Source organism: Acomys minous, assembly GCF_964271855.1.
Source record: "Acomys minous genome assembly, chromosome: 11".
Lineage (NCBI taxonomy): Eukaryota > Metazoa > Chordata > Mammalia > Rodentia > Muridae > Acomys > Acomys minous.
The window spans coordinates 33981618-34009360 of record NC_140492.1 but is presented as its reverse complement, the minus strand read 5'-3'; positions in this window follow the sequence as shown (position 1 = coordinate 34009360).

Below are 27743 nucleotides of genomic sequence, written 5' to 3'. Positions count from 1 at the left end.
TGGCAGTTAGTCTAGGTCTGGATAGCACACCTGTTGGTCTGGGACTAAGAGGGAAGTGGGTCAAGTGTTTTTCTGTAGAGATGTCTCGCTTAAGCTGTGTTGCTATGATCATCTTGTAAACACATTGGCTTTAGCTTGGGAAAATTTATGATTAAACATGCCTGTGTATTGTTTAAAAAATTACAATTAGGTTATAATGACCATTGTTTAAAATGGAGTGATTTTTGTTGTATACTTTGTTGTAAGTTACAGAACCTTTTGTATTTCCTTGTTAATCTGTTGATTTTTGATTGCCATACTGATTGTAAAGATGGAAAAAATCATGATGTAATCTGTAATGAAAAAAACTGAACCTCATTTCAATACAAGTACTGGGGTTGGCCCAATGGGAAGAGAAAAACCAAGTAACAGACATGAGAGAGTAAGCCAGAGTGAAGTGAACAACAGCAAAAGAGATGGATAGATGGGGAATGGCAAAAGGGGCAAACAAGTAACATCCATGAGCAAGTAGGCTAGAGTGAGATGGGGAACAGTAAGAGAAATGGATAGATGGGGAATGGCAAGAGAGGTAAGTAGATGGGAGACAACAAGCAAGAAGAGAGTTAGAAAGATGGGTAACAGCAAGTGTGAAGAAAAATAGAAATATGGGTGACAGCAACATAGATAGATAGATAGATAGAAAAATAGATAGATAGATAGATAGACAGACAGATACATGGAAAGACAGTAAGGAAGTAAATGAGCAAGGGGCAAGGAGCCATAAAGACAGCAAGTGAGACAGAGACAGAGACAGAAAGAGAGCCAAAAGAAAAGTTCTCCAACTAGACACTTAACTAAATTGGAAAGAAATAATGAAAGTAATTAAAAATAATTTTGAACTAATCAAGATATACATAAATAACACATGATATACAAAAGGCTCAAGAATAACAAATAATATACTCCAATGGAGGAAAATAATACATACCATATAAAATACATGATGCATCAGAGAAAGTGATCTTAAGAAGTAAATTTATTTTATTTTTTATTTTATTTTTTATTTTCATTTAAAATATTGTTGGGCTTCTGTTTTATGGGATATATACAATATAAATTTGAAAATATGTATTACTCTTGGGTAAAGTGTTAAATAAAGGAGAATTAAATATTAAGAAGAAAGAAAGAAAGAAAGAAAGAAAGAAAGAAAGAAAAGTTCTCCTCGCCTTTAATATTTTCAGCTTGTACCACATATGCCCGAGTCTCCAAATATTTCTTTTTCCTCTGTTTCTCAACTTCTCCTCAACAACTAGTTCCTCTAGCTAGTTGTTCAACCAATGGTTGCTTTCCCTTAACCATACATTCACCGCCTGCTCAATTCTTCCTACCATGGATAGAATACTTCCTACCACCTGCCGTCTTCTTTGCTATTCCTGGAGCTGGGCTTGGGAAGTGTCAAATTACCATGTATTTCAAAGATCCCAGTGGCCCCTGAACTATACCTCACTAGAATGTTTCCTTCTTGAGATTTCATGCATGTAGTTATGGTTTTTGTTTCCTCAGAGAACGGGATGACATGAGAGCTATAGCCAAGCTTTATGAATCCATGGATTGGACTGATTCCAGAGATTTCTGTCAATTATCTCTAGGCTTAGCTTCCCTACATTCCAATCTTCTTCTTTTTTTTTTTCTTTTTTTTAAATTTTTTTCTCCTTTATTAATTTATTCTTGTTACATCTCAATGGTTACCCCATACATTGTATCCTCCCATTCTTCCCTTCCTCCCATTTTCCCCTTATTCCCCTCCCCTATGTCTGTTCCTGAGGGGGATTACCTCCCCCTGTATATGTTCATAGGGTATCAAGTCTCTTCTTGGTAACCTGCTGTCCTTCCTCTGAGTGCCACCAGGTCTCCCCCTCCAGGGGACATATCAAAGGTGAGGCACCAGAGTATGTGAGAAAGTAATATCCCACTCTCTACTCTACTGTGAAGAGTGTTCTGTCCATTGGCTAGATCTGGGTAGGGGTTTAAGGTTTACCGCCTGTATTGTCCTTGGCTGGTGCCTTAGTTTGAGTGCGACCCCTGAGCCCAAATCTGCCTATCATAATGTTCTACTTGTAGGCTTCTAGGACCCTCTGGATCTTTCTACTTTGCCATTCTCCCATGTTTCTCTCATATAGAGTCCCACTAGAATGTCCTCCCCTCTGTCTCAGTTTCCTGGTAAGTGAAGGCTTTCAACTGGAAGCCCTAGAAAAAAAAGAAGCAGAAAGGAGTAGACGTCTGGAAATAATCAAACTCAGGGGTGAAATTAACAAATTAGAAACTAAGAAAACAGTCCAAAGAATCAACAAAACCACGAGCTGGTTCTTTGAGAAAGTCAACAAGATAGACAGACCATTAGCTAAACTAACTAAAAGGCAGAGAGACAGTATTGAAATCAACAAAATCAGAAATGAAAAGGGACACATAACAACAGACACTGAAGAAATACAAAGATAAGATCCTACTTTGAAGGCATATATGCCACTCTAACCTTCTGCAAGCCTGGACCTAGGAGGTTTCAGTTTCCTGTAGGCTCAATTTCCTTAACAAGTATACTTTGTTATGAACTTATTAAAGGAATGTATCTCCACTACAACCCAATTACCCTAAACAAGAGGGAAAGGAGATTGAGAAAAACAAGAATGAAACCTTCTGGGTGTCAGTTTCCAGGGTGTAGTCAGCAGGGTTTCAGCCGACTAGCGATCCTACCAAAGTTGCTGCTGGAACCTGAAACAACCAGAACCCAGAGCCTCAACCAGAGCCCAAAGCCTTGAAACCTTCCTTGGAGTGGCTCTCTCTAGGAGCATCTTGAAGTGGAGCTATGAACAGTCAAACAATACCAAGCCCCCAAATAGCTCAGTCTATGTATCTTCTCAGAGTCTGTGCTAGGATGTTTTTCAGCTGGCAACAACCAAGCCCCCTCCCAAAGTTGTTGGACTTCTAAGTGGATAAATATCACCTGTTCTCTCGTAAGTCTGTTCCCCATACCTCACTTGGGATCAAAACAAAAACATATTTCTCTCCCCTAAAGTTTCCAGCATCCTAGACCTAGAGTGTTTTCAGCCTCTGAGATTTATTACTACTCTTTTTGTCTTTTTCCTATGTTCATTACCTGTCAACTGGTTGCTTGCTCTCCATTTGACCTGTGGTTGACTTTATTTAATCCTGTTTACAATATTTAAACAGAAATCTCTTGTACTAAAGGTGTGTGCTAGAACTGAGTCACACCACAACTAGAAATGGTTTTTCCAGGAAATTACACAATCTCAGGGTTCACAATGTAATAAAATATCCTGCGACAGTATAAAGTAGTCCTTGATGTGACATCAGGTTGCCCCCACACTCCCTGTTTTCTATTCCTATTACTGTTGCATAATTAGCACCTTTTAATGAGAAAAGTGACTTGGCTAATGGATGATCCATTCCTTTTCTTTCTCACCAAACTCTTCACAGACTCATCTGTTCCACTTGTTAAATTTAAAAGCAATGATATATAGAGGGATTCTGATAGATTATATCCAAGTTATATATGGTTTTATAGAAGACATCTCTTCTTTTGAGAGGTGCCCACTTAGTTAGGATGGCACTGATATTATTTTTCTCTAACCGGTTGAAAATTAAATTATAAGACATCAAGAACTAAGCTTGATATAGATAAACTTAGTCTGTTAAATTCGGCCTATGTTCTTTGTCTGAAAAAATACAGCATAATCTTGTGTTGTATTTAAAGCATTGTTTAGAGGATTTTAAAACAATTATTTGCTTTCATTAAAATATAATTACACAATTCCCACCGTCCTTTTTCTTTTTCCAAACTCTCCTAAGTTCTTCATCAACTCATCTTAAATTTATGGCCTCTTTTTAAATTTAATATTTATATATATAAGTATATGTAAAGAATACATATTCTTTATGTATATGACATGTATATATATAAACACACACACACACACACACACAGGTACTCACACATGAATACAGCCTGCTAATTCTATTTAGTATTGATTGTATGTATATGATTTCAGTACTGACCACTTGGTATTCGATAAAGATATAGGATGCTAATTTCATGGAAAGACAGACTAATTCTCCATTTCTTAGCAGCCTTTGGTTGCTTGTCTATGGATTGTATCCTGTCAGGTTTTCAAAGTGAGTATCATCCCTATTGGTGTTGTCATTGTCAAGGCTAGGCTTAGGAAACCACATTGATAAGGTATCATGGGGGAAGGTGTCCTGACATTTCTATGAGTGTTTTAATTTCTTCGTTGTAGACACTTTCAGATAAAACCAATATTTTCATTCTATTTTATTCATATATCAGATTCATGGAAAACCTTTCTTAAAACTGCACAAATTCTCAAAGACAACACATGAAGACGTTAAAAATGGTAGTCATATTTAACTTTTCAAATCTCCCTGTTTTTTCAAGAAAAAATATACTTAATTATTTAGACATTCTAATTGGATCTGTTATACATACACAAGTAAATACAGTTTCTGTGTTTTTTCAGTAATTCAATACTATGATTAATTTTCATATTGATTATTATTGATGATATTTGGTTCATTTGTTGATGATAAATGGTTCGTACATTAATATATGCTGTATTTCCATCTGTGTTGCTATAAATCACCTTAATTTGAAGCTTTGGTACATATTTACTATTTACACTTGTAATTCAGATTTGTCTTAATCTATATACCACTAATTCATAGACCTAATGTTAAATACCTCTATAAGAAACTACTTTAAAAGAGTTTGCACCTTAGAATTAGTTTGCATACTTTGAAAGTACTAAAAGTTGTTTACAGCCTTAAAAATAATTTCTAGAAAGTTACTGAAAATGTAGATTATAACGCTGCTCTATAATTATGGTTCAGATGGTGCTGTTATTATTAGCTCATATTTTCATTTGTACATAACTTCATGACAAGCACCTTTTCAGGCTAGCTTTTCTCACATATTTCAAGGAAAAAAATAGATTTTATGCTGTAGATTGTTTGAATAAGCAACAGTTCACCAACTGCTAGAATAAAAGGTTGTTTTCAAAGTACCGTGGAAAGCTTTTCTTTTTCTTGGTTTTATAACTTTACAGTATTTTGTGATTGGTATTGATTTTATATCTCATTTTTGTAAGTTAAATCTTCCTACCTCATTATAAAATAATTCCTTGAGTTGTAAACAAAATGTAGAACAGATTATAGTACTCAAAATATTAGTGGGCCTTTCCATGTTGTGTTGCAATGCTGAAGGAAGAATACAGTGTAAATAACTTCAATTTTAAATAAATCTGAGATTTATTCTTATGAGTTTTGTGTCTATTGATCTCACTTGCCTGCTTACTGATGAATCAGTCAATTTCTGACAAGATTTTAAATTAGGTTCATGAAAGTGTAAGCAAAGCCCAACTACAACATTATGGTTAAATTACATATTTTGAGACCATAGACCATAATCATCAAATTGAGAGCAGAAAATTGTGTTTACGAATATGTAGAGACATTAAGAAAGACAGTATGCCTTAAATATTACTGACAAGCAGTAGGCAGTTCACAAACAATGAAATCAAATGGTCAAATACATCTACAGAACAGTAGAACAAGCAAGCTAAGCATTGTAGTGGGGTTCACTAATGCCATCCTTTCCAAATCTGCATTCCCTTCTGTCCATGGAAGGACCTTTCAGATACTCTCATGTAAAACTGTCTCATAGTTAGTGCAGGTTCTTTGTAGATTCTGCTTCTATTTACTGTTCTACATATTTATCTGTTGCCAAGCATTTGCTAAAATATTCACAACACATTTGATTTCCTATATGCTACATCAGTATTCTCTTATGCTTCTTTCCAGATTCGGAATAACAAGTAGTAATGTTGACCTATTATGGAATGCATGCAAATACACTTCAGATATTGAAATAGCCTAGGACCTGGATTGTCCCTAATAAATTATTAAGAACCTTAGTGTGCTGGTAGCCTCATTGTAGCATTAGAAGAATACTTTTGGAATGTTGACTTCCAGAACTATAATAAAATAATTTAATATCATTGTTGTCATTATTATTGTTGTTATTTTTACTAATCATCAAGTTTGAGAAATTTTGTTAAAACAGCTGCATGAAAAGAATACAATTTATCTCCTCTATGTCCATTAATATTCATGGTAGAGGAATGATCAAGCTTGTAGCCAATTACAAATTTTCAAAACAGATATCTGATCAACTATGGAAAATATTATACACTCCTACCTCAAAATCTTGAATAACATGCCTTGCATATAGGCCTGAAGAAACTGATAGTAAATTTAGAAAGGACACTGTGGTTGTTATTATTATCAATGTGATAAGATCTAGAGACAAATCTCTGAACATGCCTTTGATGTCTTAAATTCATTATATTAATTGAGATGAGAAGCCCTCCACTATACATACATTTAATATTCCCATGCACTGAGGTCCTTGACTGAATAAAATGAAGAAAAGGAAGTTGAGCACTAGCATTTGTCACTTTCTAATTCCTCAATGATACTGTCCTTGCAACTATAACTTCCTTGCCACCATGCCATCCCTACCACCATGGAATCGATCCCCTACAAATATAAACTAAAACAAATTCTTCTTTCCTAAAGTTTCTTTAGTCAGGTATGTTGTAACAGTATCAAAGCAAGTAACTCATACAAAACCTTGCCACAAAATGAGATCCAAGAGAGGAAGAGGAGAAAGTTTATACTTGAGAATGTGAGCAAATTAGATAATAGTTACTACCATGGGTTTTATTCCTATTTTGTTGTTATGCTGATAGGAAAAGAACATTTTATTAATTGACTAATTTGTTTTAATTATGTAATTTAGCAAGCATCTCGCTATGTTGTTTTGGTTGGCATGTTATTTGATAAGTAGCCCTCAGACTCATAATGATCCGCCTGCCTCAATTTCCAATGACTGAGTTTTCTGATGCACACCACAATGACTGTCTGGGGGAAAAAATGGAGACCAACACATAGAGTGAACTGAAGACTCTGGAAAGAAAGAAAAGATGATCAGTTATCTATAAGGTCAGCAAAGAGTACTTAAACACGCATATCTTTGTGACACCCAGAAAGAGACAACAGCCAACATAGACCTTTACTTCTAATCTTGACAGTGATGGGAAAATACTTAAGGTTGAGTTCTTGGCCCTTGACATGTTATTGGCATGGCCAATGTAACATAATATTGTACAATATATCAAATGAAACACATTCAAATATAAGCACTTTCTTTTCATTAATAAGTATGTTTTCAGTATTTGCTGTTGAAAGTTAAACAGAATTGCATACTTATTAAAGAAGCATCTATTTAAGTAAATAATATAATCTAAAATAGTCTAAATGTTTTCATTAAAATATATGGTTAAAAGTAGTTAAGAAAAAAAAAACAGAAAAGAGCAAGTTATTTTTTAATGAAATCACCCATAGTTGATTAAGCTCCAAGCCTATCAGAGAATCTGACTCCAGAACATTATACAACTCTCTGAAGACAAGAGAACAGCAGTGTGGGAACACGAGAGCAGGCAAGCGCAGGCTGCCAGCAGGAAACAAGAAGGAGATTGTGGAACTGATTGAAAAAATAAAATCAGCTCAGAAAAACATGTATGGCAGAAAATCAGTACCTCACACAGAGAGGGCCTGTCAAAGAGGTCATTTTTCTGTATCCTAGATAGTTCTGAAGTAAATCATTGTCCCGCAGATGAGAAAGCCATGGTACTTTCACACTGCAATGTGCAGGCAGCATAGTTTCTTTGCATTATGCACAAGCAAAATCAAATATCTATTCACTTTGTTTGTATTTTTCTTCTACTTCTTATTTTGTGGTGCATATGTTCAGAATTAATTCTACAAGATCTTTATTTCCTCTGGTGCTTCTTTTTATCAATTGCAATAAACATTGCTTGGCTTAGTCATTTGAAGTCACTCATTTGAGGTTATCGTTGATCATCTTCCTGCAATGAGATTTGTGAGTTAAGATCAAAGAGTCTATTACCTGGAGATACTTTAAGGGTAATTTCTTAGGGACTTCTAAACACATAGAATAATAGTTCTTCTTAATAGACATCAATTTATAAAATAGAAAGTGTAGTTTAAATAAAAATAAATCTATAAATGTCAATTGCAAAAATAAGAAAAGTGCCTGGTTCTCTATTTGCTTTAAAGTTTTTTTGAACTCATTTTGATATTCAGTGTGGGTGTTTTTGAGTCTGTGTGAATGTGTACAATGCAGAATGTTTAAGACAGCATGTGAAAGTTGGGTCTCTGGTTTCAACATGTGCAGACAACTTAGAGAAAGTTTTTTTCCTGTGCTAGCCCACTCCTTAAGCTCATTTTGTTTTTTTACACTTTTAACTGGCAATTAAACAACTAGAAAATATTATTCTGAGTGAAGTAACCTAAATCCAGGAAGATAAATGTGGTATGCATTCTCAAAGATATTAGTCATTAAGTAAACAATAACCAAGCTATAATCAGAAAGATTAAGTAAAGAGGAAGGGTCTAGGAGGAACACATGGATCTCCCGGGAAGGCATAAATACAATAAAATTTATGGGTGGACTGTGGGCAGGTGGAAAGATAGAGGATATCAGGTGGGAAGAGATGAGGTTGAGGAACAGAATGTGGAGAGAGATGATTGGATTTAGGGGTATTTGGGAGGTGGTGTGGAAACCTATTAAAGTGGAAGCTTTCTGGAGTGTATGAAGATGTATTGAAGTCCATCTTAAACACCAACTGGGGAAAACTGAGGTGGGGCATGAATCCTGTGGCTGGCTGGCTGGTGACCCTCTAGACTTTCTCTGAGGTCAACTTTCCAGGCCTGAACTGATAGTGACCAGCAATAGCTTCCACTGATAGTGGCGAGCTGGGGCTAGGGCTGATGGTTTCTAGAGGGGATTCCACTGATGGTGGGAAGCTTCTAAAAAAGAAAGGAAAAGAAGACAAAAGAACCATACACACACACACACACACACACACACACACACACACACACACACACACACACACGACAGTGAAGTCTGGTAGGTTTCAACAAGCTGTTTCTTCTTCTTTTTATTTTCTTCTTATTTTCATCCTTAGTCTTATCTGTTCTCTTCTTCTTTTTCTTCTTCCTTCTTCTTCTTCTTCTTCTTCTTCTTCTTCTTCTTCTTCTTCTTCTTCTTCTTCTGTTTCTCTGTTTCTTGTTCTTCTTGTTGTTTCTGTTTCTTCTGTTTCTGTTTTTTATCCTTTTCCTTTCACAGTTTATATACCCCAACAAAATCTTTCAAGCACTACAAAAAAAAATCACAATGAGTTTACGTTCCATCTCTCTATAAATAAATGATTACAATGGATATATGTAAGAAAATCATGTTCCACAATACCTTCACATGCCCAAGTGTTTTACGTATTATGGATAAGGAACAAACATGAATAACAATTTATTTTTGAGAACCCACATACTTTTTTGTACATAAACAACTTGTTACATATTAACAGAGTATAAGTAAACAAGGGAATTTCTCAGCCAGCTTTTCTTTCCTGGCAGGCTGCATTTGTGGTTACAAAGAAGGAATAAATTATCTTTAAAGTAATCTTATGAAGAACTTAAAGAAATCACAAATCTAAACTCCTGTATAAACATAATCAGCCATATCTATTTTAAGTCCTAAAGGTGCTCATCTACACATTAATATGTTTTATTAAGTCATATCAGAAAGCTGAGGACAGAAAAGTAGAATAAGGAAATCAACTATCATCTCAGTCACCAGCCCAGCTTGAAAGAGTCACGTCAGCCAATGGTGCTATGGGCCATTGTTCTTGCTTTGCCAACCTAAAAAAGTCTCTAGCTTTACTAATAAGAGTGTACTTTCTTTTAACTTCAGTTGTCGCCTAAGATTTCTCGCATCAGGGCCAATAGCAAAAACATCTTTACCTTTCTTTGCTAAACAATGTATTCTTCCCTAAGACTTTCTATATCAGAGCCACTAGCAAAAACATCTTAATCTAACCTTGTTGAATAGTCTATTTTCCAAATTCTTTCTAAGGATAGTAATCATTTTTAGTTGTTTTCAAGATGGTGGTTGAATCATTAATCTGCTCCAGCAGCAATGCCTGAAAGAGATCAAGCATTGTTATTGCATGTGCCAATGCTACTGCCCAGTGAGGGGCTGGGAGCCCCCTTTATAGTGCTCATACAATTCACATGTTAAGGGGATTATAAGGACCACAAAGGTAACAAGCAGAGCTATGCTCCATAACAGCATGACACACGTAGTTCTTGGGGTTATGCCTCACCAAGACACACCCATCGTGGGTTTACTAACCTGTGGGCTGCATTCCATAAGTGCTAGAGCTGGGTTTTTTTTTTTTTTTTGTTCCTCTTGCATGGACCCCAACAAATATGGCCCTAATGAGGACTCCTTGTGATGAGAAATAAACAGTATTAACATGAAATTTACTGTGTCCAGGTGAGGATTCCAGTCTTGGGACTGGGTAGCATTCAATCACGTTTTTTTTGCCAAGGAGACACCATAGACATCCCCCCAGAACCCAGGATGTTGGGAAGCCAAAGGGTTTCCTTCTGGAAATTACAACAGGGCCTCATTGCAGAGAAAAGCACTTACATAAATTACTGGACTATGATTGAGTAGTCTAGCTAGTGCCTACATGCAGCCTTCACCACCACATTCTTAGTCTCTGTGCAGCTTTTTTAGATTTTATACATAGAGATCATGTGACTTGAATTAATCCACTTAACATTAATGTTCTTCAGGGTTTTCTATGTCATTAACTGTTATGACTGTAATACACCATATATTTATATACCACATTGTCTTCAATGGACAATTAGGATGAATCCCTACCTTTGATTATAATAGTAAATCATGGTAATGAATATGTAGACACAAATGTCTTCTGCATATATGAACTTAAGTTCTTTGGATAGATCCTATGGTTCATATAGAACCTTTATCCTTTATCTTATTGTTTTCTTACTATTTGATACTTTTATTCAATTATGCATCTTAGGTGTTTTTCCTCTATTAGATGTATTAACTCTGTGCCTCTTGGTAGGTTGTCTCTCCAAGTCTAGTTGCTATTACTTTCTTCTGAAGAAGCTTATTTTTTGATATATTCTTTTTATTTACTTTTTAATCTTTATGTGTGTGTGTGTGTGTGTGTGTGTGTGTGTGTGTGTGTGTGCAAACAGCATGCTTAAGGAGGTCAGAAGACAACTTATTTGAGTCAGTTCTCTCCTTTGACTGAATGATTTGTTTTTGTTTTTATTTTTTGTTTTTTAGGTTTTTGCTTTTGTTTTCGTTGTTGTTACATCCAAAGTTTCATTGCACCAAATACTCTCTGAGAACTTTGCCAATCTGTTTCATTATAATTCCTTTATAGTCTTATTTTTATATTTTATTCTCTGGTGTATCTTATCTTCATTTTCATATATTATGTGACAGAGAGAGAGTCATTGTTTTACATGGGTAAATCCAGTTTCCCAGCACCTTTTTCTCAAGAGACCTTATTGTCTCCATTCATGTAAGCTAAATATTAGGTTTTATAATCTTATCCATCAGTCTTTCTCTGATACTGTGCAGTATCATTTGCACAAATATAAAACAAAGAGTGTGTCTTTTTTCAATATATTTGTATTGATACATATACATATATTTACAATATACACATATATGTACACACATGTGGTCATATATACATATTTGACTCATCTTTTATTTAGTCCATAAATTTAATTTCATAGCCTCTAATTCATAATCTTCATGCTTTATTCCTGAGTTCTGACATCTTTTCCTACTTATTAGAAGGAAAAAAAGGCATTTCACCTTTAGCTTCATGTTGGCTATAAGTTTGTCATTTTTTGCCTTTATATTATTTTATTTGTTCAGATTCATTTTATACTTGATAGTAAGAAATTTTATCATGATATTGAATTGAATTATGTGAAGTGCCTTCTTTTATATCTGATAAGTTTCATTTTATTCCTTCAGATTAATGATCTTAAGAGATTATGATCTTCCACAGTGCTTATACTTAAGCTATGATGTAAAGCACATATGTACAATTTTCATTAATGATGCATTACTGTATAATTCACATGGCTTCATGACAGCATCTTTGAAATATTCTTGTTTTGCAATTACTTTGTACATATGTGTTATATTGATATAGTGAAATTTTAACCACAATATTGCGCTCCTGCTCCAAATCTTCTAGTGTTTTAATATTTGCCCAACAGAAAATATAGAGTCCTCTCAATGACCCTGTGAAAGTTGATCAAATTGAACTTACATGATTTCATTTTCTATTAATCTCTCCTTGCTTCATTCAATTTCCTTCACAGAAGTTTGTTTCTAAAATACACCAGGCAATAACACCATTCTGTTAGCTCTTTTCTTTTGTTAAAAAAAAATATGTTCCCCTATAAATCAAAGCAGACTACTTTGTTTCTCCCTGATGCTATTTTTAAGTGCTGACATTCAATTCTATCCTCTATATTCTTGCTGGTTTTTTTATTTGCAGCCTACCAATCACATTTCTGCAATGCTTATTATAATTTTAGTGTAAATTTTATCATATATAACCACACAATTTATAATTTATTTATTTACTATCTTCATGACTTTTTTCTACAAAGATGGTGAGAAATAATGTGGTATTCCTATCTTTCAGTGTTTGTATGTTGGGCACCAAAACCACCTAGAAATTTCATTTCTCAATTAATATAATATGAAACATTGATGGGTCAAACTTGAGTTTATTTTAAACAATGATTATACAAATATTCCCCAAAAAGTTTTTGAAATACAATTCTCTTCAATTACCTACATTTCATATTTTAAATATTTTAATATTTCTATTTAGGAAAAAATACAAGAAGAGAAGGAATAAGTACAGAGAAGAAGCAACAGAGACAAACAGACAGATAGAAAATCTACTGCAGAGGTTGATATCATGATCACTCTGTCCATATCAAGTATGTTATCATGAAAACTGCATGCTATAACATGGGACAAAATTTGAAATTGATTGCACTGTACTAGTACTGTCCTAACAGAACTACAATCTGTGTTGTTTTGACTAAAGAAATTAACCTTTTTGAACAGTCATAGGGGAGGGGAATAAGGGGAAATTGGGAGGGAGGGAAGAATGGGAGGATACAAGGGATGGGATAACCATTGAGATGTAACAAGAATAAATTAATAAAGGAGGAAAAAAAACAATTTTTGAGTCTGTAGGTGTAAAATAAAATTCTAGTTCTTCTGATGTGTCTTTCTGTGCTGAGATGATCTTCTCTTTGAATAATCAACTGCTTTCAGTCTACATAGATCTATGTCCAAAATTTTAATTTACAAAGACTATTTTTACAACTGCAATCATTATGTTACGACATGCCTTTATGATGGAAAACAAATTAATGACAATTAAAAAGAACCATCAGTCTCATCCCCAGCTCTGTAATAGGGAAACTGCTGTAATCTCCCTTCTCTATATGACCCAATCCCCAAAGGTCACAAAGATCTTCTCTTTTAACATTCTTTCCCCCAACTCTATCCAGCCTCCAACAACATGCATTCACTGGGAATATACTAGATAAACAGAATAGAGAAACAGGTAAGTTAGCTGAAGACCTCACCATTCCTGCCTTCAGTCCAAACCCAGTTCCCTCCTACCCAATTTTTCCCAGGACTGCAAGAGAACATCAGCCTCCGCCTTCCTTCACCCCTGCCCACATGTCCTGTAGATCCTGCAGTCTATCATCTCTTATCCAGCCTCCTCACACTGAGTTGCTTCATCTGCTCCAACTTCAGGAGGCATCCCCTTCTCACCCACAGGCCAACCCTACCAGAAAACCAGGCAAGCTGCCCACAGATCTCATTTTCTCTCTGTGTTACACCAGATTAAATATTCCAGTCTCATCTCCAGCACTGGAACAGAATAACCATGACAGCTTTCCCTACACCCTGCTTCCATCTCTTGTGAATCTCCCAGATCTTCCCCTTCTAACTTTCCTCCTCCAACTCATTGTTTTGTCCAAGACCCCAAACCTAGCATATAATGGGAAAGACATTTGATTTTTGACAAAGATGCCAGAACCATATAATAGAAAAAAAATTAGCTTCTTCAACAAATTGTGCTGGAGTAAGTGGATGTCTACATGTAGAAAATGTAAATAGATCCATATTTATCACCCTGCAGAAAACTAAATTTCAAGCGGATTAAAGACCTCAACATTAAAACTACAGACATTAAATCTGTTAGAAGAAAAAGTGGGGAAGAGCCTGGAACTCATTGGCACAGGAGACAACTTCCTGAACAGAACACCAACAGCTCAGGCTCTAAGATCAACAATGAATAAATGGGACCTCATAAAATTGAGAAGCTTCTGTAAGGCGAAGGACACTGTCAACAGAACAAACCAACAGCCTCCAGACTGGGAAAAGGTCTTCGCCAACCCTACATCTGACAAAGAACCAAGTCAAGCTATAGCAGAAACTCTAATCTGTACAAAATGTGATTGTGAATCATTCAAAGTGATAGACTTATAGAAAACATTCAAGTTTGTTGAAAATTTACTGGAAATCTGGTCATTTGTTTTTTATTTTTATTTTTTTACAAACACACTGAAAAGGTAGATGTTCATCCCCAGGCCTCAGCTAATAAGGTACCTTAGATGATATAGAAGTAATCTATATTTATCTTATTTCTGTACTATTTATTTATGAGCTAATAGTTCCAACAATCATGTCAAAATAGAAACACAAAGTTTAGTTCCTTAGTTTCCCATATAAGCACATTTTGTACAAGTTTTCAATATTTCTTCATTTTGTCTTTTATTTGTACTTGCAGGATCAGTATCCATGAACTGACATTTGGCTACCCCATGACTAATATAAAGTTTCTACAAAATAAAACAATGAACTAAAACTCATATTTGAGGCCTTAATTTGCCATGTGTTAAGGGCTTTTCTCATGATCTTTGGTGGAGCCTGCATCTAAAGAGAAGTGGCAGTGGTGATTTGTTGGAGAAAGGGTAAATAAATGTTCTAAAGAGCTATTATTATCACCTATTCTCATTATAAAACAACTGTTATCTTCTGCTGATATTGACTAGATAAAAGTACACTATCCGTACTGACCCAGGTTTTCAATTATAGGGGTTATTTAATAGCAATTGTTTAGGAGTCCAGTTTATTTAAGCAATATGTGAATTGTTTTTCTTCATCCGATGATGGAATGAGGTGTGAGCCATACACAAACTTTAATACATGGCTTGGGATGAAACTAGAACATTTCTAACTATCCCCAGGCCCAGGACTGGAAGCTTGAAGCTTCCAAACATTCTAATCTTCTGAAAGGTTAGACTTTGAAGGCTTCATCTTCCAGCCTCCATCTGCTAACTAAAACCTAGAGTGTTTTCAGCCTCTGAAACATTCTAGCACTTTCTGGTATCTGGCTGACTGGTTCAAATCAGCTGTTCTGACTCAAACTGCTCTCCAAGCTGACTGATTTAATCTGGATTCTCTAGACTTCTGATTGAATTGCTCTGCTTGGAAACATCTACCTCTGAACTCAGCAAATTAAACTGCACCTACTGCACCAACTTAACTGAATGGAACTTCACAAAGCTACATAAAAGCAACTGAACTCAACTTAATTCAACAGTACTGACTTAACTCAGATACCCTTACTCCTTGTACTATTCCTAATAGCTTCTCTTTCCTGAGTATTCTCTTGAGAATTGGGCATATCCTATTTCCTACTCATTCTGTCACTTGTTGCTTTGTCTGCTGCTCAAATAGATGTCATTGGTTGAAATCCAAGGTGTTTACTGAAGGTATGCCTGTAATTCCTACCAGGAAGATTAAATGTGTATAGTAATGGTATGTCTGTATTCCAGCCTGATCACACAAAGTTCTTTAAATTAGCAATTAGAATATATCTTAACTATTTTTTAGATGAACATTATAAAATGTTTTTGAGCACATTCATTTTCATTTTTAAGAGACATATTCTTTCAATTTGTTTATAATAGTGTCGGAGAAGACTAAAGGTTACCTTATTTACTCTTTCTCAAGTTTCTTGAGATACAATTTTTCTCTAGGGATATCTTCATTGTTCAAGATTTCTTCAGTTGATAACTATTTACTAGTGACTGTTTATAAGACACAAGTGCTGACTTAAAGTGGAAATCAATTTTAAAAAACCTGTATAACATTTAAATACTTAGTTGGTTTTAACATAATTTTATTAATTTATTCAAATTACAACTCAATGTTATCCCATCACTTGTATCCTCCCATTCTTCCCTCCCTCCTGTATTCACTCTATTCCCCTCCCCTAGGTCTATGACTGAGGGGAACCTCATCCCCTTCTTTATGGTCATCAGCTATCAAGTCTCATCTTGGTAGCCTGCTTATTCTTTCTTTGAGTGCCTTCAGGCCTGCCCATCCAGATGAGGTGGCCAAATATGGGGCACCAGACTTCATGTCAGAGTCAGTCCCCTCTCTCCACATAACTGTGGAGAATGTCCTGACCATTGGCTAGATCAGAGTAGGGGTTCAATATTTACTACTTGTATTGTACTTTACATAGTATATACTCACATATAAGTGGGCACTAGCCCAAAAGGCATGTCCCATGAAAGTCTTCACTTACCAGCAGATTGGGATAGATGTGAGGACATCCCAGTGGGACTCTACATAAGGCAAATATAGGAAATGGGGAAACAGAAGGACCCAGAAGGTCCTAGAAACATACAAGAAGAGCATCATGATGAGTGGATTGGAGCCTAGGGGGTTCTGCTCAAACTATTACATTAACATTATTTTTATACCTATAAGCAGAACTTCATAGAATTTGATTTGCTTATGTGTATCAGAAATATTTGGAGTGTGTTTTTGAGTTCATATTAGCTTTTATGGGCAAATGTAGGCTTTTCAATGTGAAAATTCTTTCTAACAAGAGAAAATGTTAATTAGATATTATAGCTTATTAACATGTACAGGTCATAAAGAGACAGGGTCAAATAAATTATTTGTATCATATTTTAAGTTTATGATAAATGTGCTAATTCTGATTTGATTCATATGGTAATTATATCAAGATGAAACCAAAAACCTGTCAGTTCTTTAATTATTAATTATTCAATTATTTTATAAGATATTAGTAAGAGATAAAAATAACATTACATATATATAAGGCCAGAAATCAATTACATTATTTACTGCACAAGTAATTATGGTTTTGATCTCCATTTATTTTCTATAGCTATATTATCAAGAGCCATAATTAAATATATTAATAATTCATTAGATAATGTGGAGATACAGGGGATAGCTAAATTAAGGGAACCACAGATCACAGCAAAGCTATTTTTTAATAGTGTAATAACTTTCAAAATCAAAAACATGGTTTCTGTTTTTCTAGGTAGAGAATTTATATCTTTGATTGTATATTATGATTTAATTTATGAATTTACACCAAAACTAGTACATTTATTTAAATTTTACAAAGAATATATTTAGATATTAGTCTCATGGAATTCTGGATTGCATTAACTTCTGGCAAAATTTGTGGTATTGTATCCATAAACCTCAATTATAATACAATGTTTACTTCTAATACTTTGAAAGTGCTATTGCAGGCTGTTTAGAATTACTAAGTTATACAAGTTAATTATCACCTGATCAAATCATGGTCATATCAATTACTAGTCTATTTTTATCACAAGAATATACATCCTAAGTGTAAGAGATAGATATGATTCTATAGAAAGGTAAGGTACATTAGTTAAACAAGTTCTTCAAAAACCTTAGAGACATACAGAATATGGCACTTAAAGACATTCTTTATTATTTCAAAGATAGATTTACAATGAGACAGGTTAACTCCTGGCAACACTCAGCTGACTTCAAAGATGATGAGCATGAAAGAACCTCCTTATGGAGGTGGCTTCAAATGTGGCTAACTAGTCACTGGGAAAGTTGTCCTCATTTCTACCACAGATAGAATTCTGTTTAAAAATGGACAAGTTTGGATACAGGCAGAGTTGATGAACAAACACTGCCAAGACACGGTTAATAAGTCCTCAATAGTTCCTGCCTCACAAATATGTCTGTCAGATATATTGGGCCAGAAGGCTGAAGATGATGCTCCAAAGTGATAGAGGTAGAGTTTTGGGTGACTGCTCAGGCTGAAAACTGTCTCTGTCATCTTCTCATTTGGGAAGCTGCTAACCTGCACTCCTTGTATACTCAGGTAATTAATTTTAATCCTTCTCAAGTCTCTGATGGGGTTGGAGGCCAGATAGTTTAGTTATTCAATTAAGCTTAGTTGTTTAGGGATTAATATGTTTTTAGGTATAGATAGATGTTTTAAGTTGATAATGATGAGGTATGATGGATGTTGATTTACATTCTGAATTTTAGATGCACTAACATTGGAAAGATACTTTCTTCAAGGCTGCCAAATACAAATAGCTAAAACACTATTAATATAACATATTATTTCTAATTTTTTGTTGTTTTCTTGCTGTAGGTAGTTTATTGTAATTTTGTGTAATAGTATAAATGTTTATATAAAATATTTAACAAAAACTGAAAAAATGCGAAAATATAAATAAAAAAGTAAAAAATATTTGAGGTGACCTCTATTTGCCATGTCCTGTATTACCTTCCTAGTGCCTTGTGAAACAGATGCATTCATTACATAAGTGGCAATCTTAACATTATGCTGGACTATGTAACAAAAATGCTACCTTTCTGAACACTGATGAAGGACCATAGAATACTGAGGCAGAACTAGTGTCAGCACGGGGGCCTTTCCTGCATTAATGGAATGCCACTAATGTAAGCCTCAACTTCCGTAGTTAGAAGAATGTTTAAAAATTATTATATAACGTGAATATATGACATGCGAAGCATAGAGGAAACTCAATAAGGTTATGAGAAATAGTAGCTACTTGCAATACAGCAGGATAAAATAAATTTCAAGTATATAATATATTCATTTGTTAATATACATATATAAATGTGGAGATCAAAATAAAGAAATTTATATATGATAATTACAATTTGACTTTGTAAAATGTCATGTTTATAACACAGAAATAATCACAAATACAATGATTTATATTTATGATATAAATAAAATAAACAAAATCTAATCATGAAATGAAAGTCTATCATTTAAATTAATTGGAATTACTTATTCACTGACTTAATTGTCATCTAGGGGTCTTACTGCTGAATAAGCTCACCATTTCTAGCTGTTTTTGAATTCTGGCTGATTGGTTCTAAAATTCATTTTAGTTCAAACTCCTTTCCTAGCTGACAGATTCAACCTGGCTTCTCTTAGCTTTTCGCACAATTGCTCTGTTTAATCCCTAGCTATATCTACCAATTTGTTCTAATCTTCTGGCTCCTTTTTCGTTCTCTGGCTTCAACTGCCTCTGCTGTCCAGCATCGCATAAAGTGCACAAAGTGTGCAAACTGAAGGGAACTCACAAATTCAACTACACTGCATGAACATCACTAACTGAAGTAATTTACCTCTCCTTTTCATGGTGCTGTTGTTTTAAGCTGCCTCTGTTTCCTGTGTTGTTCTTGTAAGAGCTGGTCAAATCATATTCTGTAAATTTTTTTCTCTAATTTGTTTTTTGTCTTACCTCAGTTAGACCTCATTGTTTGGAGTAAAGGCACGTACCAAAGTACTAAAGATATGTTTATATTCCAGCCAGAGTGTTTAAGGGGGTGTGGCTCATCTGCCCTCCAGCTGGACCACACAGACCTAGCTCTTTGGATGTGACTCCTTGTCAGCTGCTGCTGGATTAAACTTCTCCTGTGGATACTAATAGTTTGTAAATGTCTCTAAGATGGAGATATTTTCTTAAACTTACCAATAGTTGTGAATACAACATTTTATTTGAAAATCTATATTAAATAAATGAAGGTTTCCAAAAAAAATTAAATAGCAAATTATGTCTGTAAGCATGATGCAACTTTTAACACTTCAAAAGACTTCGGAAGTATCATATGAGAAGTTTATTATAATTATAATTTGCTTAAATAAATGAAGATAATTATGATACGTTTAACACAATTTGTGGAAACTATTGGGCTTATAATTATTAAGCTGGTTAATTTTTTCCTCAAGCCTGGTAATCTCTAGAACTAACAGAAAGTGCACTAAATTTAAAAATATAGCTCTTATTTTGGCAATGAAGAAATGATCATATACTGCAGGAAAATATTGTGTGTTTCCAAAGGAATAGAAACACATATCATTTCCTAGAATATTTTCATTTAATTTTCTGTTTTTAATGACTTACTATGAAAAAATCACCTGGCCAAAAATTATTTTCAGTATAGCATGACGGAATTATTTCTGGTCCCCTCAGAAGGATTAAACATATTTTTAGTAAGGTATGTGCTACACTCATTTTAAAAATGAGATTTACTTATGCAGATAAGGGTGTTACTGTTTTCAATTTTTAGGTCAATGGTTTAGAGGCCTCAAATATAAGAAATTCCTGGGAACTTAAGTACAACACAGCCAACAAATTTTAGGGAGTCTAAACATTCAGAAAAATAAACAAATGTCTACAAATATACTTTTTTCTTGCTTATTCTTTTAGCCATTGACTTTAATGATGCTGTTTTGTCTTACTTATTCTTTTAATGATGCTGTTTCAAAGAAAAACACCTATGTTTTTTAATTCTTTCCGTACTTCACTGGTACCAATATTGTATACTTTTTATAGAGCTGATCACCTTGATATTTGTATTTGAAACTATATATTCTTAATATATTCAACACCACATATTATTTAGTTCTCAAATATATCATTAACTGTGACATAGAAGCTTAAAGGAAAATTACATCACCATGAACACAGTTATGATGTTTCTTATAACAATCTGCCAATAACAGAAAGCCTAATGCTACACCTGAATCTATTCTCATACTTAATAGTATACTCTGTACTCACATATCAAATTATGATACTTACTAATACATTTAAATACTCTGCCCCCACATTTATTTCATATTAACTTACTGATAAAACCACAAGGTTGTTTGCTATACAAAGAGATATGTGTTTCTACATTCTTCATTATTGATACATTATTTTTTGCTTCCTTTTACTTTTTACTATACATTTATAAGATTCAAATTTAGAAATTGGGTGAAATATTTCTATACACTTATTTTATTACACATGTATAAAACAAACTACATACAGCAAGGAGAACCATGTGATAATCATGAGATTCATGAGTTCTGTAAATGTTACATTCATAGTGATTTGGCTATTTGTTTTTGTCTTGCTTGAGGGAAACGTCTTTCCTGTCTTGTTCGGTCTAAATTTCTGAATGAAATCCAATATCTATCCTATCTCAACTCTAATAACTTAACTTATTTATCTTGATCTAAAATGCTCTCATCCCCTAACCAACTAAACTTTATTGTAAAACTATACTATCTGGCCTTCAATGCCCCTCAGAGACTTGAGAAGGAATAAAACTTAAATTCCAGCAGTGCAGGTTAGCAGCTTCCAAAATGTACAAATTGACTTAGTCGATTTACTCCCTGAACAGTCACCCATCACTCTTTAAAATGCTGGAGCCCTTTCTGGCCTGATATCTCTGCCAGACTTATTCACAGGGCAGGAACTACTGAGGATTTGGTTACCCTGTTTTGGCAGAATGCAGCCACCTACTCTGCCTGAATCTAAGCTTCCTATTTTTAGGCAGATTCTGTTTGTGGCAGCAATGAAAACATTTTGCCTAGTGGCTGGTTTGCCACATTAGCAGCCATCTCCATAAGGAGGCTCTTTGATGCATACTCTGTGCATCTCTGAGTCTTTTGAAGACTTTATTCAACTATTTTACCTCATATATTGATATAGTCATATCCATCTGTTAGACTTAGGATATATATTCTTGTGCTAAAATCTTACAAGTATTTGGTATGCCCATGTTTTGTATCAATATACTAAACTCTATAGCAATGACTTAGACATAACATTCATTATGAATAGCATTTAAGGCCTAGAGTTAAAGAGTCAGTTCAATCATCTAGCTTTTGTTCTATCCTCCCTCTATGCTCCTATATCTCCCTTTCTTTCTTTCAGCTCCCATCTCCTTACTTTCATATGCAAGATAAAGGAAAAGAGAGATATCCCTGAGTTTCACTTGATTGTTTTCCGTATAAGACCAATAATGACTTATGACCACCTCCTGATGAGAATAAGCACTTGCAGACCAAGAAAGCAAACAGAAACCTATACAACCCATGCCCCCTTTAGAGGAAATGGGGAGTCGTTCACTTAGGGTTTCTTCAGGTTGTATTGGGGCAAATAATACCTTGGAATGGGCCAAAAATTTGGAGAAAATGGTATTAAGAAAACTGCATTTGTGGTCCAGTTTCTAAATGTTGAGATTCAAGGCTTAGTAGGAGATTGAAATGGTGGTCCAAATTGGATTAGAAGTTTTCTACAATGTTGTCTGGGAAGATGTCCAAATCTGATGGGTAACAACAACAGAATCATCTGTGCATGGAGGATGCAGGATGTCAGTGTCCATCTTTTAAGAAACAGGAAAATATTTGTTCTATAGAGACACAGGAAAGGTAGAATCCATGGCCTACCTATCATACATACCTACCAAAGCAACCATCTGCCTCATGTGAGCGTATAAGTTGGAATTGCTAATATTGAGATAATAGCTCAATAAGTAGTCACTTATTGAGACACAAGAAAGTGACCATGGAGTACATATTATTTCTTCACAACTATTTTTCAGCAACTCATTTATGTTTTGTGGAGAAAAAGATCATATTAAGTAAGTGGTAATTTAGTCTAGACATCACATCTTTTAATCATGGACTCCGATAATGGTTTGGCCATTAAGAGAAGGTAAATATGTTTCTTTAATATAAATTTAACTTCTTGTTTGTGTTTATATTTCCATTATTTATTTTAAATGCTTTTATATATAATAATTGCTATGTGAACTTATAAATAATTAAATGTTAACCAGATTTTCTTGTCAACCTCTATAGTAAAGCATTTGATGTCAATTTCATAATATGAATTATGGATGGAGGCTCCAGATTGGCTGCTAAACATTTATATTGCAATTATCATGCATGGATGAATTATAATTAGTTAAAAATACTATAAAATTATTTATGATTATGTATAAAATTAAAAATCTAAGGTATTATTTCAGGTTTAGGGTACACTGAAGTTTAAAAGATAAACTGTTAAATAATTGTGAGAAATGATATTTGAAAACATGGTTGCATTTTTTGTGTTTAATCATTCATGAAATGTTTTTAAAGTTTAGGACTAAGCTATTCATGATGCTATTATTAATATTGTATATAAGTAATACAATGGTATGGTCGCAAAATGGTATCTTCAATGAAAAAACTAGAGAATATATGTTAGGGATTGTCGTGGATACAGTATATCCAACTGTATATGATGAGTCTGCATCATAGTTTTCACATATCTTTGACATTTTTAAATAAATCAATATACTCACTTTAGAGAAGGGGATGAGATTTTTTCCATGAATTATGTTACATTCAATGTCATCTCTCCATCAGTAACGGTTTCAAAAGATTTGGCAATTCCAGTAAGGAAAGTTAGCTTACTCACTCCAAAAGATACTAGTGAAAAAAGGTTGACAAATGTCTTCCCAAGGACTCCAATGGATAATAGTGGATAAGCATCCATCCATAATCCATTGTTCTATTAATGGCCCATATATTTTCTTAAACAGACACATAGATCACTCTGGTGTAGAGCATGGATTTTGATAATTGACATAATTCCATCAATACTGTGGCTCTAACAGAAACTGAATTTTGTTTTATTATCTTCATTGTGTGATTTATATTTTTGTCTTATTGTTTTATATAAGGAGTTAAAATATTCATCAAAGAAAAACTAAACAAAGTATAACTACACAAGGGATATACAGTTCATAAACTGAATCAACATGTGGGAGAAACACTCAACATCATTAAGAAGTAGAGTTACTTTACATGGGCTTATGAGTTTCATAACATAATACTAGCACTGCATGCCTGTACCTACAGAAGGACTCATCTTAGTCTAGTCAGACCTGATCTCCCTGGTGAAAACAAATAAGTCAGGTACCAGGATAGATGAAGACAAAGAAGAAATTATTTGAAAATTTGAACCCAAATGTATCAACATATTTTATTCAAATAGATAAAACTACATAAAAGTGTAAGCTTCATATTATCATAATTATTATAATCCTCATAAGTAGACAATTTTCACATTTAAATGCAGAAAAGTCCTTTGTGATATATAAATTTGCATACGGCAGGACAAGGTGATGTTAGCAAATGCTATTAAGCTTACATGTACATATTCAACTTTATTATGAATGCAATTATGTATAACTGGTTTGATTAGGTCATTAGAAGAAAAATACATTTTTAATATTCCTAGAGAGTAGGATAAAAAGACCTCCCTGAGAAGCCATTACTATACATGGTTGAACTGACAAAAAAGGCAGATTTATTTTTGTTTTTGTTTTTTATTTTCTCCATACTAGGACAATATAAAAATATTAATACCTATGTGTACACTGAGACTCACAGAGAAGAGCTTAACCTGAGATAAAATGTACAGTGTGTCATCATACATATTTAAGCATCTAACTAATAATTATGGAACATTAACAATTTTAATTAAGACATATCTCATCCCTATTCACTCTACATTTTAGTTTTAAATTTGTAAGTTAAAAAAAGCTCTTTCCAAGATTTTTTGTAGAAAAAATTATGTATAAGATTGAATGTTTCTGTAGTCTCTGAGGTTTTTGAAGACCTTATATAACTATTTTACCTAACATATCTATTGAATCATATCTATCTGTTAGACCTAGGATATATATTCTTGTGATAAAATTAGTCTAATATTTGATATGATCATCATTTGTTCAACTAACAATTAGCTTGTATTAGTTAATTATCCTAAATAGGCTACAGCACCACTTTCAAGGTATTGGAAGTAAACCTTGTACTAAAATTGAGTTGGGTAGATATAATACCTCATAATACATCTATATATATATGGAGAGAGAGAGAGAGAGAGAGAGAGAGAGAGAGAGAGAGAGAGAGAAGAACAATTTTATACCAATGTATCATAATTACACTTATTTTGCATCAATATACAGAATTCTATATCAATGAATTTAAAAAGCCTTATTTGTGAGTAACAACTAAGGCATTGAGTTGAGAAGTAGATTCAATAATTTATCTTTTGTTCTATCCTCCCTCTAAATTTCTACATCCCCCTTTCTTTCCTTTTAGCTCCTATCTCCTTACTTACAAAAAAAAAGATAAAGGAAAAAAGAGACATTCTGAATCCAACCTAGTTTTCTCACTGTGTAAGACCAATAATAACTTATAACCAACTCCCGATGAAAATAAGCATCTGTAGACCAAGAGAACAAACAGAAACCTACCCACCCCCCTTAGAGGAAATGGGACATCTTTCTCTTAAAGTTTCTACACTCTGATTTAGGGTGAATAATAATTTTGAAGGTGCACCCCAAAATTGGGGAAACGGTTAAGGAAGACAGGGATATTATTTGTGGTCCATTTTCTAAATGTTGAGAAATTCCAGGCTTAAGAGGAGTCCTGTGTGGCACAGTCTGAAATGCTGAACCAATTAGGATCAGAAGCTTTCTACAATGTTGTCCTAGAAGCTGTCCTGTTCTGATGAGTAACAGCAACTGAAGTGCCTGGGGCTGGAACATGGAAGATGCAGGATGTCAGAATCCAGCATGCTGAGAAGAATGAATCCTGCCAGGTCTGATCCATCATCAGTGTCTGGTTCTTTTCTTCAGAAAACATATACTTTCTCAAAAGCATTGTAAAGTTCTAACATTATAATTGTATGAGGTGTGTGAGATGCACAGAACAATTAAGGTTGGTTCTCTTCTCATTGTATGAGCAGAAGCAAGTCATCTGCAAATCTTCTTTCAAGCCATACTAAGAATGCCCTCTAATGATAAGAGAATCTGTTACCAACATGAAGCCTTGTCTATGCATATACCTTTGTATCTGAGCCAGTCTCAGACCTATTCCCATGTAGTGGGATTAGCAATATTAATTACCTCCTTGCTCTGCTTCATCACCTCCCAATTCCACCTCCTCTTTCATCCCCTTTCCCTTACTTCCCTAGTCCTTAGAAAGGGGAGTCCTTCTCCCTTAACATCAGACCTCAGTTTGTCCAGTGTCCTCTGTACTGTCTGCAACCTCTTCCAGTGTGGCCTGGAAAGGCCATGCTGTGAGGAGGAAATGAACATTAGGAGGCTCAAGGTCATGTCAGAAGTAGTCCCTACTCGCCTTATTGTGGGATCCACAAGGAAACTGTGTTGCCTACCTACTACAACTGAGAAGAAGGTCTAGGTCCACATCTTACATGGACCTTGTTTGGCACATTAGTCTCTGCATTGTAATGTGGTTAACCTAAATTAAGTGGCTAACATTTGCTTCTTAGTGAGAATATGCCATGTGTGTCTTTCTAGGTCTAAGTTACCTCATTCAGGATGATTGTCTCTAGTTCCATCCATTTGCATGCCAACTTCAAGATGTCTTCATTTTAAGATGTTTTATTATTCTAAAAATTCTTTAACAACAACTATAGTTAACTCCTGGCAACACCCAGCCTACCTCAAAGAAGATGACGGGCATCAAAGAACCTCCTTATGGAGATAGCTTCAAATATGGCAAACCAGCCAGTGAACAAAATATCCACATTTCTTCCACAGACAGAATTCTGCCTAACAATAGGCAGAGTTGGAATGCTGACAGAGTCAATGGTCAAACTCTGCCAAGACAGGACAAGCAAGTCCTCAATTTTTCCTGCCTCAAAAATATGTCTGTCAGATATATTGGGCCAGAAGGCTGAATATGATGCTCCTATGGTATAGAGAGTTCAGGGTGACTGCTCAGATAGCAAACTGTCTCTGTCATCTTCTCATTTGGGAAGCTACTCACCTGTACCCCCTGTATACTTAGGTAATTAATTTTATTCCTTCTCAACTCTGTGATGAGGCTGAAGACCAGATAGTTTAGTCTTACAGTAAAGATTAGTTGGTTAGAGGTTAAGATGTTCTTAGTTCAAAATAGATACTTTAAGTTAATAGAGATGAGATATGATAGATATTGATTTTCATTGAGAAATTAAGGCCCAACAAGAAAAAATTTTATGTCAAGTTTGCCAAATACAAATAGCCAAATCATTATGAGTATAAAATTTATATAATTCCTGATTGTCTCATGGTTCCTCTTGCTGTATGCAGTTTGTTTTATTCATGTGTAATAATATAAATGTATATGTTAAAAAAGAAATATAATAAAAAAGAACAAAACAGGTTGAATGTATCCCATTTAGAATGTTTTACTTACATTACTAGTAAAATTGAATAATAAATTTTAGTGAAATTTACTTTCTCCATAATATCTCTTAGATCTTAACATATAGCCAATGTTGAACGTTCAATGGAAACAAAATTTATATATTCCTACTTTTTTCTCATAGTGTCTTTAGAATGTTTTTTAATACATTTCTGTGTGCGTGTGTGTGTAATTTATCTTTTACATAAATAATTTTGTATAAAATTAAACATTATTAGC